The sequence below is a fragment of the Doryrhamphus excisus genome, chromosome 5 (genome assembly GCF_030265055.1).
Source record: "Doryrhamphus excisus isolate RoL2022-K1 chromosome 5, RoL_Dexc_1.0, whole genome shotgun sequence".
NCBI classification, from domain to species: Eukaryota; Metazoa; Chordata; class Actinopteri; order Syngnathiformes; family Syngnathidae; genus Doryrhamphus; species Doryrhamphus excisus.
Genome location: NC_080470.1, coordinates 11,247,616 through 11,263,391, shown reverse-complemented (window position 1 = coordinate 11,263,391; position 15,776 = coordinate 11,247,616). Strand labels below are relative to the sequence as shown.

At 41.5% G+C, this 15,776-nt stretch overlaps 1 protein-coding gene across 7 annotated transcripts in view; it reads right to left on the bottom strand.

Annotated features, from left to right (window-relative positions):
• Nucleotides 1-15,776, bottom strand: part of sema6bb (sema domain, transmembrane domain (TM), and cytoplasmic domain, (semaphorin) 6Bb) — a 151,470-nt gene that overhangs the window by 125,550 nt on the left and 10,144 nt on the right. The window lies entirely within an intron of this gene.

Here is a 15,776-nt window from a genome sequence, read left to right as displayed (position 1 = left end):
GAGGGAAACCACATTGAAGAACCCTCATATCGTTTGACTTCCAACATTCAGGGATTTTCATGTTTGTTATGGCAAAAGTCAGCTAACCGTACCAAATAGACTGCAGGCAGCTGCACTACCATTTTGACCAGTGTTCAGTTGCGACAGGATGATCTGAGACACAAATGACTCAACGCGAGTGGGCACTGTGATTCTTCGCACCAGTGTGCCAGTAAACACTATGGCCGCTTCTTGGCTGACGACTGCGGGCCTACTGCTGCTGCTGCCAAAAGCATAATCAGACGCATTAATGAGAACGGTAATGTGATGCAGGGGAATTATTCCGGGCTCCTTGGGGTTGAGCCTTGGAGGAGAAACTCGCTGAGCCTTTAAAAAAAATAATAATAAAATAAAAATGAGCATTGCTGTGCCGAGAGCTTTTTTTTTCTAGAGCAAAGCTAAAGAGACGCCTGACAACAATAACAAAATGTCCTGTCACATACACAGACAGCAATATTTCGCCTGTGACAAAATCAATAATGCTCTCCTGATAATCACGTTGATGATGCCAGCTGTCTCGGGAGGATGAGAAAGGACTCAAAAGACACAGTAGATAGCTTTCAACGAGGTCGGCGTCGTGTTTATGTACACAAAGCCAAGCTATTTCTATAACTCCCCTGTGTGTGTGTGTGTGTGTGTGTGTCCCCTGGCAGCTAGACGGCGAAGAACTAGTTCACCAAAATACTAAGCGTGTTCTGCAGTTTCACTACATCACTTCTAAGCCTGAAGTCTAAATTAATATCAGCTCCTCGGAGGAAACATCGATCGTTAGCGCCGCTCTGTTAACGGCTTGTCTGTCCTTGACTCGGCTTACGACAGCTGTAGATAATGAGGTACACAGTCTGACCTCCCGATGAATCAATATTCACTTACAGGACACTACATTAGGCACACATACAATAGTATATCAGAATGTTTACTTGGCAGTAATGGTCGGTGGCGGTAATGACAATTACACTGTAACACTTCTCCACTGCAGTGCCATCTGCTGGAACTGGTGGATTACTGCCTCACTCTGCCCCAATGCATATGGACTGCAACAGCACATTTCTTCATCTGCAACACCAAAATGTAAGACATTCTTCCTTGGTCCACCAACATGTTCACGTGATGGTTAATTGGTGACTCCAAATTGTCCATAGGTATGAATGTGGGTGTGAATGGTTGTTTGTCTATATGTGCCCTGTGATTGGCTGGCGACGAGTCCAGGGTGTACCCCGCCTCTCGCCCGAAGACAGCTGGGATAGGCTCCAGCATACCTCCGAGATCCCAGTGAGGATAAGTGGTGTAGAAAATGGATGGAGATGTGATATCCTCAAATAACAGACGCCATGTCGCCATAGTCGTATTAGTTGTCACATGTAGTAATAGTCTATTTTCTATACCGCTTATCGTCAGGAGGGTTGCAGGCATGCTGGAGCCTATCCCAGCTGTCTTTGGGCAAAAGGCGGGGTACACCCTGGACTGGTCGCCAGCCAATCACTGGGCACATATAGACAAACAACAATTCACACATTCATACCTATGGACAATTTGGAGTCGCCAATTAACCTAGCATGTTTTTGGAAACCCACACATGCACAGGGAGAACATGCAAACTCCAAGATGACCAAGTGGAGCATCGAACATAGAGAGTAGTAGAGAGTAGTAGAGAATAGAGTCTCTGCCTTGCATGATTTGTGTTGGTGGAGCCATGCAACAACACATTTCTAACTGGCAATCGAAAATAAGCATTATTAACTTTGTAAAGACAGATTGTTTGATACAACTCTTGTACTACTTTTAACAGTTTTGTGTCGTCTATGCCCTCAATTTCACTCTTAAATGTTTGTTATTTTGCCCCAGTGTGTTGGCCTCAGGAGAGTTAAACTAATTTCAGGAGCAGAAAAAACAGATTATCAGATGCAAACGCTCTACCTTCCAGACAAAGATATCGATGTAGAACACACAGAAAATGTCTCTATGCTCATTTTCAGCCTGCGAAGCAAGTCAACTACCATCCTGCTAATTATTCCTTATCTTTGCAGGGGAACGCACTTGACAATAAGAAATGCTGAGCAGACGATCCCTAAAACACAAGCAGTTAAAGAATATGCAGAGCATAATTAGCTTCCCTCTTTGTTGGGAATTAGTGGATGACAAATGTAAATAAGGAGGACAGATAAGGAGGATCCAGATAAGGTTTCATTGTAGATGTGTTTGTGCTGCAAAGACTGGGAAACATGCTAGCTTTTTTCCCCCCAAACAAGAGGGGTTATTTTATATATAAATAAAAGGCAGCTCCATTTAGCAATTTCAGCGCTTGTTACAAAGTATAGACCCCATCACTTTTTTACTGGCTTTTAGATTAAATGTCAGTCAAGGCAGAGGGAAACAATAATATTAACTTACAATACATCCACCTTTGACCTGCTGGAGTTTAACTGTTTGGAAAGATGCTTATTTTAACATTTGATGGGGGACGACGACAAAATGAAGGCAAAGAAAATTTGAAGTTATTATATAATTATTTTACATAAATAGTTGTATTAAATAGCAATATTTAGGGTTAATATCATTTAGGCAATGTAAAAAATGTGTGGTATAACTGACTAAGAACTAAGAACTACACAGTCAACAGCTGGTGACATCATAGATGGGCGACAACAACTTCTGGTTCTGGTTCATGCTAACATGATGCTGTCAGAGACGTTTTGTGATAAAAATACGTTAGGAACACAGTTGGATTCATGCAATGTACAAAAAACATGGAAGACATGTGCCACGTATACATGCCCATATTGTTAGCGAAAGGGGAAATGTAAATGAAATGAGCAAAAAAAAACGTTTGTATGTATGTATGTATACCAGAGAAACAGAATTACATTTAGTTATTAATTTAGCAATATTGAGCATGTTACCAGCATGATATCTTAAAAAGACCTTTTGTTAGCCTTTGTGACCCTCACAATACAGTCATGATTAAATTTGATGTACAGTCAAATGTACATGCACATATATATTTTCTGAGCGGCAGTAAAAACCAGTTCATGGGCGTACAATGAAGGAGAGAGCGAGCCTCCATCACAGTACGTCCTATATTACAGCCGAAGCCCCGCTGAGAGCTTCAAAGCCACTTTGTTGAGGCTGTTAATGGCACAGATGACTGTTGATGCCAGGTGATGAGGTACAGCCGAAAGAATGAAAGACTAGGGAATAGAAACACCACATCTAGCTGTGAAAAAAACAAAACTGCTTGTGTTGAGGTAAACCTTCATGACAGCAGCTTGTTGTCGATATTTTGGATCATATTGGAAGTGCACCAGAGAAAACTGATGCATTATTAACACTGAAGAATAAAAGGCATCTTTAATGTCGTTTTGGTAAATAACCACTCACTTTGCCCTCCCCTCTAGGTATGGCACAATTAAAGGAGCATTCACTCACCAGTCCTCAATAACGTGAAAAAAAATAGAGAAAATCCATGACTCCCTAGAAACATGCAGGGAAGCCGGGAGGCAGAAGTGATGCTTATTTAGTAGCTTCAAGTTTCTGTGATAATGGAAGTTGTTTTGTTTACATGCTTTCATAACAACAAGGTTTTCATACATCATTTATTGCTTCTGCTGAATTGAAAGCCGCTAGAAAAAGTGAGACGAATGATTTCTTTTTTTTTAATCATAAAAGATGACACGTGTCATGCCACAACCAGCTGGCCCGCAGGGTTGGTTATTAGACTTCCGCGGTGGTCCGATTTTGAAAAGGAAAACGTACAAAAGGAGCAAGGTTAGTTAAAAGCGACAGGTGGGTAATTGTTGAAAAAGGTTACAGCAGCAGCAGCAGCAGCATGTAACAAGTCAGCAGCTGAAGAGAATGCTGGAGAAGTGCAGCGTTGACAGGTTGAGGTAAAGTAGAGCATCAGTATGTGCTGAAACCAGTAATAAAACAGACGTTCATGCACCTTAAAAATAAAAATGAGAAATGTTTTAGGATACACTACTTAATGGTCGCCAGGTTGCTCCTAATCGCTATTACAACATTGGTTCTGTTGTTGCCGTGATACGATCATGTAATCGGAAATTGGGCTCGATCATGTGGTTTCAGACTTGATCGGATTTGGACTTTACCAACCAACCAATCAGGACTGGGATAAATACGTATGTATATAGTTAGCCTGAATGCATAAATGACTGAACAAAAGGTGTACAATATAACAGCTCTAAAAATGGAATTAAAACCTCACCTTTATGCATTCATGCACAGCATTAACTTGGGGAAACGAGGATTGCGGGCAAGGAAGGTCAGGAAAGGTACATCTGCCGATACAGCGTTGGAGAAGTCATAAACAATAAGTTGCAATTGATGTAACAGCACACTACTGCGGTGTGTTCACTGACTGCCGAACACAGTGGGACACAACAATGGCCAAAGCTAGACATTATCAATGCCACACAAATGACACAAAACATGTTAAATTATGGGTTGTCTTACAAAAAAGGTGAATACACAAGATACAAATATATAAAATACAACGGAAAATCAAAGCTAGTCTGTAATTTGACAGCTTAACAGGCTACGCCAATCGATGCCAGCATGTTTGATCAGTCCTATCAAATGTATTGCTGTTGGACTTATCATGCATCTCTGTTTACATGTTTTGCCTAGCTGTCAGTGGCGGCAGCTAACGAGCTCAAGAGCTTGAGTTATCTGCCTAGCTTCTGGGCTCATCTCGACTGTTTTTAAAACAAGCAAAGTGGTTAGTTTGGAGCTTGTTTTTGTCCCACAAGAAAGTGGATATCACGTTTGTACTTTTTCAAGTGTCGAACAATTTCTGTTGTTGTCATACTAATTAGGTTTTGTCATCAAAACACTATTTGTGTGTGGTTGTTTAATGAACAAACACACAGTGTGTTCAGCCTTAAGATGGTGATATTATACTATACTGTATTATGCTATACTGCAATGTCAAAGAGGTGGATGAGAGGGAAGTTTGGAACATTGTCACATCAAACAGCATAAACTGGAAAATGTTACCAACAGTTATTTGGATAGCGCTCACAGTTAACTCCCCACTCTCTTCCCAAGCTCAGACAAAGACTCCAGAGAGCTCAACTAATTATTTCACTGTTGTTTACTTCTGTGTTTCAGCCACCACTTCCTTTCTATCTTTCTTTGTGAATTCGTTCAACGTCCCTGCTGTGAGATTTACGGCAGCCGTTGAATCGCTGGATGACAGGAGGCTGACAGATGCCTGACACGGTGCCAAACTCTGGGATGTGCAACACGAGTCAAGCGCGAACATCACGTCCTCCATCACACAGTCAGACGTGCACACCAACTCATCATCACCACGTGGGAGGTCGTTTGTGAGCTATGTTGTTTTGCTACATAGGATGAGAAAAGCTATGGAAAGCGTGGCGTGAGGGAGGAAAGAGTCCTGGTCAGGGTAATGAAGGTGGAGAGGATCCAGCATAGCAAGCGTAGCTACGTTGCTACTTGTTGCCAAAGTACCACAATTCACTTTTTTAGTTTAACTCAAAAACTACAATCAACTTACATTAGTAATTTCCATGGAACATTGGGAAAGTTGCTTGAGTCATGATGCAACCCCCAACCTAGAATGCAAATGGTATAGTCCTGTCCATCAGATTAGAAGTGTACATCATTCTCCATTGACCAGGAAGTATCCTACAAACTATAAAAAAAAACCTAAGAGCCTCCTGCTCTCCCAAAAAGTAGCCTGAAGAAGTTTTTATTTGAAATTATTTTTATACATATCACATTTAGATTATTTTTATTCATTCAAAATCATATATTTTTTTTCATATATACTATATACATACACACACATATATATGTACACATACATACCTACATACACATATACTGTACATGCATGCTGTACTGTATATACATATTACAGCTGTCAAACATTTTGATCGGATTAATCATTTTTTAACAAATTAATCATGATTAATCACCAACCATTATGTCTGAAATTACTCACTTTTACTGTATTTAATGATTAGAAAGATAAATGATGATGTATACTTGAATGTACAGTATTAAGAGCTCCAAATGAACTGAATATGTCAATGAAGAGACAGAGACAGACAAAGACGCACCCAAGTCTAAAACTCTTTGTTTAACAATAGTCTCTTTATTAGTAGTAGAACAGTTGAATCACACTTCAAAAGATGTTATTATTGGTGTTCACACACATTACCTAATTTAAATGTAATTTTTCAAACTTGTATGTAGCAAATTGTACATCTGAATTCCTCCATTAGGCTCCAGAGTTTATATACATATATACATACGGTACTTTATACTATAATGGTTAAGTTCTGCTCAGCCTTTATTCAAGTTGTTGTATGTCACGGGCATAGACAGCTGCCTAGAGGTCACTAACTTAAACGTACTGCAAGCCTGATATCGCTAGGTATAGTCACTACTCATGGTGGTTGTCAGATAATGATTTTGTATTTTTGGGTGACAAAAATGTCTACCCTGAGTCAGTGCCCTGCTTTAATGGCACCTGTTACCTAAAACATTTCCATCACCCGTGGGAACCCCGTTATCATTTCTCTCTCCTAGCAACGAACGTTTGACAAAGTGAAGGAGGTGAAGCCTGGGCTTGCTTTTTGAATGTCACAAACAGCGAGTGAAGCCTGGGTGTAAGTGACACAGACTTACAGCCATTCTGATTGCCCCACCAGTCACGTCGTGAGGTGAAAAACATTTACATGCAAATACAAATGAAGCACTCTCTACCGTGAGGATGCTAGCGATGGGCTACTCTGAATGCAGCAGGAGCGGAGAAAAGCCGTCGCCGAGGACGTGTCAATCAGCGCCTCTTTGTGTAACGAGCACACAAGGCTTTGGAAGCAGTGGCTCTGTGTGGAGGATATCAATTATCCTTTTTCGCAGTGGCTTACTGGTTTGTGACAGCTTTTGGTGCTGCTCATTTTGTGTGAAAGTTATGGCGATTAGTTCTGATTTGGACATAAGGGAGTGCAGGAACAAACTTTCTAAGAAGATTCCATTCAATGTATAATTCCCTACATCAGGGGTCTCAAAGACGCAGTTTGAGGCCCCCGCCTTGATATGAAAGTTTAATGTTAGTGCGGACCGCGCAAGTTTGTTATGGATGCTGTATGGTATCATGTACCCAGAAAAAATTATTATGTTTGATTAATGTTCATGTTAAAGGTTAAATAACTGTTAATAGTTATCCTCCCTATCCGTGTGGAAGTGGTAAGTTTTTGGCTATTTAAGTTTAAAGGAAATAACTTGAAGGCTACCGTTTAGGTCGCTAGTTCTCTAGTTTGCGAGTTAGCATGTGTCTCAAGACCCTGCAATTGCGCAATATGTTGTAAATAAAAAAAGTATAAATGTGACTATAGTTGCGTTTTGTCATGTCTACAGGGCTCTAATAATGCTTTGTTAATTTTAATCTGAAAAAAATAATTTGTCTACCCACCAACTATATGTGGTTTCTTAAGTTTTTATTATTTGCCGTTTTATTATTATTATATTTCTTTATTACTGATTGATTGATTTTTTTTATTCTTGATTTGTTTATTTTTCATCTTATTTTGTGCAGAAAAATAATAATATAAGATATTTGAGAACAGTGGAATGTTTTATCAGAGCTTTTATTGTAGAAAATCGGAACCAAAGCACTGAAAAAGTTTGTATATTTTTCTGTTTTTAATAAATGTGTTGGGTTTTTTTGAAAACCTGATGCGGCCCAGCCTTGCCCAGACCCTAGCTCCAGTGGCCCCCAGGTAGATGGAGTTTGAGACCCCTGCCCTACATCATTATCACAATCCTCCATGTCTTCCATCAGTATTTACTGTATCAAGTATTATCAGTTATAATGGAAACTAAACTTTTGTTTTTAAACTAGGAATTTAAATTCCCAGAAACTATAGAGAGCCAAAATGCTAAAGAAATTCAATGTGGTCCATTTATAATGCTGCAATCACAGCAAAAACATAGTCGAGGCAGCTCTTGTATTCCTTTCCTGGAGTACAGATATTAGTATAGTATAGATATTTTTTGGCAAATGGTCAAATTGGTTGCTAAGTCATGCGAGGTCCGATAAAATATGTTTTTCTTGATGGTTTTTCTCATCAGTCCCCAAAAGATGTGTACCAAATTCTGCAGTGATGTGGTAAATGTCTCAGTTCCAGTGGATGTTTTGTAGGAGAGGTCTGAGGAATTTCAGGTCAATCCAACGATGGGGTTTAGCAACAGTGCCACTGTACTGGATGGAGAGCGACAATTGCTTGAAACACAATAGAAATGACAGTCTTATATACAATACAGTCTCCAGTGGCAGAAACTTGCATGGATGGTTTTGGAACCCTTCGACTTGAGAAGGGACACATCTTGGCTCAGGCACCACTGCAGATAGGCTCCGAAACAGTCTACCTAAACAGCGACACAATCTGTCTACTCTTGCCCTGTCCTTCACTGCCTTCTTTCATCTCCTCTCCTCCCATTGCATCAGACTTGACCTTCCCTTCTTCATCATCTCCCTGCTAATCAACGGAGCGCGACCCGCCTTCCCTTTTGTTCTCTTGACCCCTGACATTCAACCTTAAAGCTCAATCGTGCACGCTTTCATCTCACTGGCGGCTTTATGGCTGAGATAAGAAGCTGCCGTGCACAGCACTTCTTTGATTCAGCCCGGCAGAGAGACCCAAAGTGAGGCTGCACATTAATTGGTGCTTGTGAGGCATTCACTTAGACCGGCCATTCAAGGACCTACTTTGCAATAGCATCCTCTCAAGGCTTTTTCTCCAATGACATTATAGCTGGGCTTAATCTAGGATGCTTCACCACATGATCACACCTTCTGCCCTCACAATGCCTAAGTCGGCAGGTTAAAGTGTTCGCATGCAGTAACCTTTTGGTTTTTCAACTTGACTAACTCAGGCTGCACAGCGGCGGAGTGGTTAGCGCGCAGGCCATCCACCCTCGGCCATCTCTGTGTGGAGTTTGCATGTTCTCTCCGTGTGTGCGTGGGTTTTCTCCGCGGACTCCGGTTTCCTCCCACATTCCAAAAAAATGCTAGGTTAATTGGCGACTCCAAATTGTCCATAGGTATGAATGTGAGTGTGAATGGTTGTTTGTCTATATGTGCCCTGTGATTGGCTGGCGACCTGTCCAGGGTGTACCCCTCCTCTCGCCCGAAGACAGCTGGGATAGGATTCAGCATACCCGCGACCCTCGTGAGGATAAGCGGTAGAAAATGAAGGAATGAGTCATAAGATCACACATTCTTTGGAAGAATTCAGACATTTTTCCTAGAAAAAAATATTGAAATGCTACCTTAAAATGTGACTGTATTCATGAAAAAAAAACTTAATTGGAATTTTAAGTTTTGAGTTTTGAGGATAGGCTCCAGCACGCCCGCAACCCTAAGCGGTAGAAAATGAATGAATGAATTAAACTGGACTAACTCCCTCCCAGGTCAGGGACCGCATTAAGATGTTGGCAGCAGAGTGTGCACCATAGACCCTTCTATTCTACTGTCCATCCATCCATCCATTTTCTATGCCACTTATCCTCACTGGGGGGTATGCCAGAGCCTATCCCAGCTGACTTCGGGCGAGAGGCGGGGTACACCCTGGACTGGTGGCCAGCCAATCACAGGGCACATAAAGACAAACAACCATTCACACTCACATTCATACCTATGGACAATTTGGAGTCACCAATTAACCTAGCATGTTTTGGGAATGTGGGAGGAAACCGGAGTACCCGGAGAAAACCCATGCACAAACGGGAAGAACATGCAAACTGCACACAGAGTTGCCAAGCGGAGAATCGAACCCGATCTCCTGGCTGTGTGGCCTATGTGCTAACAACTATTACACCATCCGACCTATTATACTGTATTACTGCAATTTCCCTAATTTGGGGATTATTTCCAGTCTTATTTCAAGTTGCTCTGATTATTTCTATTGTCCAACGTGGCAGCTGGGATGAATTGCTTATGAGAAGAGCAAATCAATCACCCATACTCGCGAGTGAGTGAGCATGCCATGAGTTTTGAAATATTTGGAGTCTTTCTATTATAATGTTTGAGCCACGTTCAAATAGTAGATGGTAGAGTACCATCCATCTAGGCTGAGGTTCAATTTTACATCCTGTATGTCAGTGTCAGACGTCCAAACTTTAAATGGGACACTATTCGCCAAGTGTGAATTCATCTCAACTTGCAGCCTGATGGGACATACATACACACACACACACACACACACACACAGCTAGGACACAATCTTGTCAACAAGAACCTTCTCATTTCATTTTAACAGTTTGGCTGTAACTATAAAAGTCCAGGTAGGAGCACTATGTTCCCCCCATCCTCCTGAGAGATGAATCAGCTATAAAACAACAGCACCAGTCTGATGAGGAGAGATGGAGGTGGTCTTTTCACAATCCCGCTGTGCTCATGGATGGGGGGGGGGTGATTTGGGATGAACGTCACCGCCTCCCTACGTAGTTAACAGCGCGCTATTAGTCATCTCGGCATCATGGCAGCATAGCGTGGGAAATAAAGGATGCACAAAATGAGATGATAAGTGTTGCTATTTATAGCATGTTGGGGGGGGGATAATATCATAACCGCAGTATTGCTACGTGAAAGTGCTGCCCCAGTCTTTGGGATTTATGGAAGCTTGTTAATGAAGCCCTGTGTTTTTTACCAAGCAATGTAACTAAATTCCGTATCCTCCGCTTTTTGACTGTGTATGAAATCATCCACTTTACAACTTTTGGGTGTCTTGCATACAACGTTTAAATATTTGAATGTGTGTTTGAGTGTGTCATTATGTTGGAAAACTACATGGCCCAGGTTTCCAAGGAAACGGGATCCTGCTCGTCTTCTGCAGGATGCCCAATACATCACCTCAATGAACCCCAGCAGTTATGCAGTCCTCAGACCAGAGGTAGGCAACCTTTAACAGCAAAAGAGCCAACCAAGTCCTGTTTCCACCTAATTAAAACCCACTTATGGTCCCAAAACCCATTTGACCACTAGATTGAAGGTAATGTTGTATGTACAGTTTGCTTAAGCGTATTGTCATGTTGCTTTTTTTGTCTTCCTGGCAGAATGACGAGTCACACCTGTTGCAACCTGGCAATTAGTCATGTTTCTTAAGCCTTTTTCGCTTATTTTGGATCAACATTTGCAATAAGTGTTACTTCCAGTTCCACTTTCCATTGGCGACAAAGAAAGTTCATTCATTCATCCATTTTCTACCACTTTTTCCTCACGAGGGTCGCAGGGGGTGCTGGAGCCAATCCCAGCTGTCTTCGGGCGAGAGGCGGGGTACACCCTGGACTGGTTGCCAGCCAATCACAGGGCACATATAGACAAACAACCATTCACACTCACATTCATACCTATGGACAATTTGGAGTCGCCAATTAACCTAGCATGTTTGTGGAATGTGGGAGGTCTCCTAGCTGTGAGGTCTGTGCGCTAACCACTCGACCACCGTGCCGTCCGACAAAGAAAGTTAATAAGCAAAATAGCATCACGGTTTTGCACAGTTAACTCAACAGAAAAACCCTTCCCCTAGCACTTCGACATACAGAACTTTCATGACAGCGTCAGAGGAGACAGATTTGTGATGACACAAAAGCATAAAACATCTGGAGTCAGAGCAAAAGGATAAAAAGGCCGTATGTGGCTCCAGAGCAGTGGGTTGCAGACCTCCACCATAGACTATGTCAGGACTCACTCGTGTTGGCAGCTATTTAGGCAATAACAGCTGGCTTGAGTCATCATCGGCGCGTCATTTTAACTTAAGCTACAAATGACAATAATTAAACACACATGCTAAACTTAGACTATCCCATTGTGCCTTAGCTTTGTACACTGCAGTATTACACGCCACAGTCTCCACTTAGTGTTTGTCATTTGTTAGCCTAAAGTCTAATTCTGACTGATTGGTTAGTTAGTACTATTTTGAAGGGAAAACTAACCGCACCAATCCAGGCTAGTACTCTAAAGTGGAAAAGCATGAGTGGCACAAATGGTCCCACTGGGTTTTGACTCTTACTGCAATTTAATTGCCCAGAGGGCTGGATAAACTTTGACCCGATGTGCAACACCTTGGCGCAGATGAAGCTGCCAGACTTGACAAAGCGCCCTGTAAGGCATCTGGACCCCGGGAATGAGGTGTGTTTTGTGTGTGTGTGTGAAAGACTTTTAAGGGTCACAGGCAAAAGTGTTTATCCTGCTACTATGGCAACTCCATCGGTATAGCCTTGGGCAAATAACAACAAACAAAACCATGTGTGAGAGAAACCGCATGCAGGCTACGATGTGCGCTCACGGGCCACAACATTAAGTACACCGGGGGTGGGGGGGCCTTTACAAAGATAATAATGCCATTTTTATGACTTTGACACATTCCATTCCAAATACCCCCCACCCAATGCGGCTGTCCAACCCCTCAATCATCATGTCCCTCCTTTTCACCTCCTCTGACTACTCCCAGCTCCACATGCTAAGTGGGAACATTGTTATGGTCAATTTGCCCCATTCAGAGTCCCAGTGGGCAAGTGTCCCCCAACCCACCCACCCTGACAGCCAGCAGACAGGGACCACACTGCATGGGAGGCCTTGACATCAAGGCCCAGGGGCGAGAGGAGGGAAACAGGAAAAGAGAGGTAATGACGGACCGTGTGACGGTGGACGAGGAAAAAATGGAAAAGAAGGAAGCTGTGGTGGCAGGTTTAACATAACCATATAGATTCTGCAGCTCAGCCTTGTCAATCACAAAAAGGTAAAAGTACTCAGTCATTAAATTGACATTTCAGACAATTTTATGCTTCCAATTTTGTGACAAGAGTTTGGAGAGGACCCCATTATGTTCCGGCATGCATCTTTTGGAGGAGCTGCAAGAAACACAGACAAATATATTTCCTATACAGTTGTCTATACAACATATCTGAGTAACTTCTATTGCAGGAAATGCTGACAGTGAGGCCTAGGGATTATCCACAATAAAAATGGATACCATTTCAGCACTGGAATTTAACGCCTTTTTTTCCCACAAATCAAAAAATGCAAAGACAACCAAAAGTGTATATAGTGTGGATACAAGAAATGTGTATTTTGGATCGGGCGAGCGCTAATATGTTTAGGGAAGCTGACGATGAGCTTTAAAGTGGACTAAAAGGAGCTAGTGCGGGCAGAATTCAATCAATAAAGGCACTCAAGGGAAGCTCTTTACAACATTTACAAGAACATGAATCTGTTGCCATGAGGTTTGTAAAGGATCTTTGTTTCACTAACTGGAGCATTGCATCTGAACACCTGTCTTTATGCCACATTTGGTAACATTTGGTCCGTGGCTGAAGGCTGCAGGGTGACCGTTTGTGTCCATAAACACATAAGAATCCTTTCAAATGATTACTGGATCCCACTTGTGACACATGCACACGCCGTCCAAACAGGACACGTGTCTCTCTCTCTCTCTCGCTCTGTCTCTCTGACAGACCTTGACCACCTTTTGCTGACAGCGCAGTGCAAACTCCCCTCAGTATAGTGAGCACCAAAGGATTCACTCTGTGTGTGTTTACACTGCAGGTCTAAGTGCTCACTTCTGATTTCACATTGTCTGATGGTCAGTAAGCCTGTCACAATAATCTGTAAATCGAATGATAAAAAATAAACAAGTCAATAATTATGACGACCTCAATAAATTATATATAGACTTATACAATAGACTTCTACACCACTATGTACATCTGTGCAAAACTTTGTTTTTTTACATTCAGTATAGTTACTCCAGACTCCATTCACTGTGCAATATCTGATGAACCTCCATGTGCAATATTAAGGCTTCTAAATGCAATATACTAAGTTCTATGTGAAGTATTTCCATGATGCCTCTTGCCTCTACTAACTCACTTTAAACTCACTTTAACTGAAAATCTCAGTGTATAAACTGATCATATATCTTATCTAGTTTCATATTATCTACATACTGTATTGTATATAACTCTGGGAAAAACTGTTGATTTTGTTAATACTTAGGTTGTTCATATTGTTTATTTTTCTAGATTGTATATTTTGTACTGCTGAACTGATTCTGTACTCTTGCTGCTGTGCAATGCAAATTGTCCCACTGAGGGACGAATAAAGGCATATCTTATCTTATCTTATATGCATATGCTATCATGACGGAAGGCACAGAAGCCATGGTTTCTAAAGCGAACGCAACAGCTCCTATGTGGGACTATTTCGATTTAAACAATATGGATGAACCGATATGTCGCATTTGAAAGCCGGAGAACACTACCAACTTATATGTACCTGAAATACGACCATAGTTTCCAGTTTAAATAGTTCTCCAACTGGAGAAATAAATAGAGCTGGAGGGGCAGCAGAGCCTTCAACCCGACAGCCAAGGTTTACATAGTAATGATACAGGCAACTTCAAGCTAATGTCGCTCACAAGTACATATGTGAGTACCTTCTAGTGGCTCAAATGTGAATTACACGTCATAACAATAATGGAAAAAAAACTAAAAACTATTTCTAGCACAATTATTGACCATTAAAATCATCATGAATGGCCTGTGCAAAAGTCAAGCATCCAACAGCGACAACATACAAATTCAGTAAATGCTCCAAGTAATGACTCAATTCAATTAACCATGAGTCCCCTTGAGTCACCGGGTGCATGGTTGGCAAAAGCACATAACCACCAGGGGTCTCTTATTCGGTCATCTGTCGGCAACTTTGATGTAGTTTTTGCTAGCTCTACACAGTGGCAGTAGTTGCATTTAATGTATTACAAGTAGTCAGTATCAAGCAGCTTTATTTACATCTGCATGTGCTTTAAAATGTTGAGCTATTAAGGAAACTCATGCATGTTACACTTACAATGAAGTCTTTGGTATTAAAGCTGGCTGAGCATTTTGCACCTTACCGCAATTACAACATTGGGTCTATTGCTGCATTAAAAGAGTAAGCAATATGCTTGTTAACGAATGGCCATGGCTACACGGTGGTTCAGTGGTTAGCATGTCAACCAAACAGTCAGGAGATCTGGAAGATCTGGGTTTGAATCTCCACTTAGGCACTCCGGGTACTCCGCTGACTCTAAATTAGTGTGAATGGTTGTTTGTCTATATGTGCACAGTGATTGGTTGGCGACCAGTCCAGTGTACCCCACCTCCCCACCCCATGGGCTCCAGCATATGTCTGTGACGCTAATGAGGGTAAGCAGTACAGAAAATGGATGGATGGAAGAATGACCACAGAGCTATTCCGTTCCACTTTCTCATGCACTCCAAATCATTATCACAGTTAAAAAGTTATGCATCTCCAATTATTGCCTTCTTCGAACTAATGCCGCAGATTCCCTTTAAATACGGTTGCATTTTTACTCACAAAATGCAGTTGCAGTGTAAATGAGTGACCAAAACAGCAACATTTTTATGCATTTGAAATTAAAAGAAACACTTCTGTATCACCATGTCATCGCTTATGATAAAATTTGTTTTATTGTCAAGTGTGGTTAGAAAACTGTAACAATGTGAGAATGTTACTAAAAACAGTACCTACACAGTTAATATGGGGAAAGGAAAAAGTTGGAAAAAATGTCGAAATCCGTCCAAATTGGATGTCCGATAACAGATTTTCTTCAACCGTCCAGTGTATTTGATGCGCACACACCCACGTTTAATTGACCGATGCATACTTCACACTAAAGGAAAAG